Raw genomic sequence first — 4,673 nt, forward strand, 5'->3', positions numbered from 1 at the left:
TGGGCTTGGGGGGACTACACTAGAATCTGGGCCTGTGATAGAAAAATAGAAAAAATGGATCTGAACCATCCGATCAACTCCACCGCGTGATCCGACGTCCAATTTGACGGGATTTTGTCCCTTTGGGGTGTGTTTGGTTTCGGAACCAAATGGAATGTCATGGAACCGTTCCATTTCTAAGGAACGGAATGATTCCATCTCAGTGTTTAGCTAGAAGAGAATAAAATAGGATGGAATGGTTCCCAGGGACAGAACGCTAATGAATCTGAAGTCTGAACCAACAACCGCGCAGTTTATCTGAACTTGCTGCTGCCTACAATGCCAACACCATCCTTGAGCAAGCAGCCAAGCACCGGCCGCCAAAGCACGGTAACCATGCTAGTTGAAGAGGAGGACGTCGGGAGGCTGGAGCTCGCCTCGGGCTTCCTCCCACCCCCATCCATCCTGTCTCTCACGCCGACGCTGGGCGGATCCTGCGTCCTTGTACGCCGCCATGCCGGCCCGCTGGATGCGACGCCCCCCGCAGCTAGCGGTTCCTGAGTCCTGACGCCGCACGACCATAGCTCCTAGCGGCGCGTGCTCAAGCGCGGCGCCCGGCTGGATGCGACGCTTCCGACGTCGCACCACCGCGACTCCCGGTGACGCGTGCTCAAGCGCGACGGCCAGCTGGCTGCGGCGCTCCCGACGCCGCACGACCGTGTCTCCCAGCGACGCGTGCTCAAGTGCGACGGCCGGTTGGATGGGACGCGCCCGGCAGCTCATGCTGGATGCCCCGTGGTTATTGGTGGCTGCGGCTCCTTGCTGCTGTAGCGGGGGAGGAAGGAGGTCGTGGGAGTGGGCGGTTCCACGTGGTCCACTCGATTTCAAGGTACCGCTTGGAACGGCATAAACAGCGAATATGCCATTCCCTGGAATCGAGTGGTTCTGGTTCCTTTGACAATCCAAACGCAGGAATGGGGTCTGGGAACGGAACCGACCCGTGCCGTTCCACTCAGTGACAGAAACCAAACACACCCTTGGGGCGGCGATGCGATCGCCCATGTCCGCGTTTGTCCATTGGGTTGTGGGTGCGCCCAGCGCGCGGCCGCACCCCAAATCATGTCCGGGGTGGACGTGATTAAAAAACAAAAAACTTAAATAAAATGCCTAAAAAGTAAATAAATGCACTTAAAAAAATTTAAAAAATATATAAAGGTCACAGCCACAAAACGGCCCCAGTTTCACGCCGCACTTAAATGGCCCAGTTTCATAATTAACATAAAAATAAAATAGCAAAAAGCCGCCCACGCGCTGCTGCCGCGCCCGTCCATGCCCTGGCCGTCGCCGTCTTCAGTGGCCGTCGGTGTCGTCATCGTCGCTGCAGAGGTCGACGTAGTCCGGCGGCGTCTAGAGATGTGCCGGCAGTCCGCGGTGCACGGGGGCGGTGGGCTGGAAGGTGGCCGGTGCCTGCACCACCTCCTCTCGAGGCGAGGCGTCGCGCTCCGGCGCCCGCGGCGGCGTGGGGCACCAGTTGCCCCCCACGGCGGCCGCCATCTGCTCCGCTGTGCACGACCAGGTCCACCCCTGGCCCACCAGGCCCAGCTGGAAGGCGGCCACCAGCGGCTCCTCCATCACCTCCTCCTTCGGCTTGGGGATGGCGACGTCACCGGCCGCAGGGAGGGCCATCGTCTCCTCGAGGCCTGGCCATTGGCGCTCATCGTGCGTGTGCATGGAGTCGTCCATGACATGCGCCATGATCCGGGCCTCCTCCTCCGCTGTCATGCGAGGTGGTGGAGGTGGCGATGGGGAAGGCAACGGCATGGGCATCAGGCCGCTCACCCGCGCACCTCTCGACGTGCCTGCCGCGGCCCCGCCACCGTGCCGGCGAAGTACGACGCGCGTCGCACGTCGTGCTCGTCCTGGAGCTAAGTGTCCCACAGGACGGAGTCGGGGGCGTACCTCTCATCATGGAATAGATCGTCGGGGAGGAGGCGGCGGCGGCGCTCGATCTCATCGCGCCTGGCTCGACCGCTCGCTAGCACCGGCGGGACGGGGACCCGGTCCGCGGAGAGGTACCAGTTGTTGGGGAGATGCACGTCGCTCCATGGGACCGACGTCCTCGTCTCCCAGTACCGTCTGATCTGAATCTCCAGCAGCAGTCAGTTGTTCGCATCCTTTCTCTCTCTCTCAGGCTCCAGGTCAGCTCGTGTGCTCCTCCCACCTCGTCGGCGGCAAGCCGGTTGCCAGCTCCTCCCCGACCGGTTATGCGACGTCGTGCGAACCTACAAATCTTCAACATGGTGATTCATTTTCCTGGTAAATACTCCGATTTTTACTTTCAAGTAAATTTATTCATCTCTATAGTTCTATTTTCCTTTACTTGTTCATATCAAACCTGCTCTTGTGTAAATGATACATTTTAGTAACTTCGATTTGAAGGTGTGTTTCTACTGTCCTTGGTGGTTTGGTACTCTAATTTGCAACTTTTGTTTCATTGATAAGTACTTTGGAGAACCAAGCTGGGAGGTTGAGGATGATTGGATAATCATAGGGCCTTGAAGTTTAGGACAATCACTAAAAACCTTAGTATCTGTAGTACGGATACATGGTCAATAGCTTGACAAGCTGTAAAGAAAGTAATTCATTTTACTAGGCAAACAAATTGAAATGGCCCCATTTGTCAGCATATCGCAATTTTGATTCATGTTACTTCGGATTTTTCCACTAATAGAATGATCTTATCTTTAAGATGAAAACTATGAAGCTCTCTTTAAATCTTTGATATGTAGATCAGGTAGGTACTACTTTGGTATATGCATATACAGAAGCCGCCTCAGATTATGAGGAAAACAGAATCACTAGCAATGTTGCAAAGGGAGGTACCATGAAACAACCACGAAGGTTTTTACTTGTCCCAAGCACCTTTAGATGTGCAACCACAGCAACATGATCGGTGGCATTAAGCAGGCCAGCAAGCAAGAATAGTATTCCCAGTTCCAACAATAACCACGACAAATACACTGGCTATCAAAGTATTAAAGCCGATAATATACATCCATTTTAATTGTAATCTGAGGCACCTTGAGTGGAGTGCCAAGTAAAAATGTCGGCATTAGCACACCAGGACCAGCACTATCAGGAAAGAACATTGGTGTAAGGAAGTAAGGAATACGCTGATGTACCTATGATTCTGATAATCCCTTGTCTGATGTTTTTTGCAAAAAATTGTTTGCAGCAGTGCAATTGATCAATAGTTCTCAAAATCAAGATTTCAGCGATTCTACCTTATTTGCAGAGATTAATTCCCCAATGCTTCTCATTGATGATTCCAGTACACCGAAAAAGAAACAATCGTTCTCTCAAGTGGTACACACACTTTTGAATATTATGCAATATAATTTCTTACCTTTTTCCATGTTAAAGTCCATGATTCAGTCATGTGTGATAGGACAGTATACAACCTTATCATGTGTCATGTCTATTGCCGGCCATAGGTGCCGAACTAGTACGAGATAAAGTAAACAACTGAGAGATTTCCATGTCCATGGTTAAAACTATAAGGTCCCTGTTGTTTTCTATCGCTGGTCACAACCTGTAATACTCGCTAGATAGGCATTACATGTGGTGAATACCGAATAGTAATTGAATTTAGGTTGGTTGAAAGTATATGTTTTGGTTGTGATAGAAAATGAGATCTCATAAGTGCATAACATGTATTTTTTACTAAATAATTTTTACTGCTAACCATTCTGGCCCAGCACAGAGAAAAGATTGGTTATGGAGAGAGAGTTGCAGTGGCCGTGGTTGGGTGGGTGTGATCGTTGGTATGACGAAACAAAGATCACCTGCAGTGCACCATAGTAAGTAGCAAATCGTACCCATGGCTGGCGCAACGGCGTGGAGCAGGCTGCAGGGTCGGGGTGGTGCTGTGACGTGTGCATCACAACAGAAGAAGCTTGATGAGCAAAAAGTACTAGAACTGGAGGCAAAGGCTGGAGGCAAGCTAGCAAAGTTGATGCAGTTTTTTAATGGCAACGCTTCTTGAGCTGTGATTAGTTTAGTCATTCATACTTAGTCTTACCCATGATGTACGCAAAATTATCCTCTCAAGCAATGTAATATGTATGTCTGTCTATTTTGTTGTGTCCTGTCTGGAGTCGTGCAGTTCAGAATGTATGTTTGCTTGAAGTGGAGTATTAAGGACCATATACTCAAATATTTGTGGTGAGGTTCACTTACTCGTTAGTGACTAACATGTTTGGACTTCTTCTAAAAAAAACATGTTTGGATTTCTTGTATGATTTGTGATGTAGCACAAGCTGCTAGCGAAATCAAATATACTGCAGATTTCATGCAATAGATTTTATATAAAACTAAGGGAGGAGGCATCAATGAGGTGAAGATTTGAAAATAATTGCTTTTACTAAGGACAGAATGATTTGATGTGAGAAACTTGAGGTGGTTACTTCAAAACTCCTATTTTATATCTAAGTGTTCGTAGGGGGGTTTTCATAAAAAGTATTGTAAGAGGTCTGGGTTCCCTCCAGTACAATATGTACCATGCATGTTCAATCCAATGGTCTAGATCCGTTTTTCTATTTTTCTATCACAAGCCCAGATTCTATTGTAGTTGTCCCCGTGTGGGGGTGGGAGGAATGATTCGGTCCCCGTGTGGGGATGGGGGGAATGATTCG

The 4,673-nt window shown here is 49.7% G+C and overlaps 1 long non-coding RNA gene across 1 annotated transcript; it reads left to right on the forward strand.

The window, feature by feature from the left end:
• The first annotated feature begins 2,143 nt into the window (after positions 1-2,143).
• On the forward strand, positions 2,144-4,113 carry LOC125521964. The gene is made up of 2 exons (XR_007289527.1): positions 2,144-2,279; positions 3,275-4,113. It is a non-coding gene; the product is annotated as an uncharacterized LOC125521964 (long non-coding RNA).
• Positions 4,114-4,673: the final 560 nt, after the last annotated feature.

The sequence above is a fragment of the Triticum urartu genome, chromosome 7, assembly GCF_003073215.2.
Source record: "Triticum urartu cultivar G1812 chromosome 7, Tu2.1, whole genome shotgun sequence".
In the NCBI taxonomy this organism is placed as follows: Eukaryota; Viridiplantae; Streptophyta; class Magnoliopsida; order Poales; family Poaceae; genus Triticum; species Triticum urartu.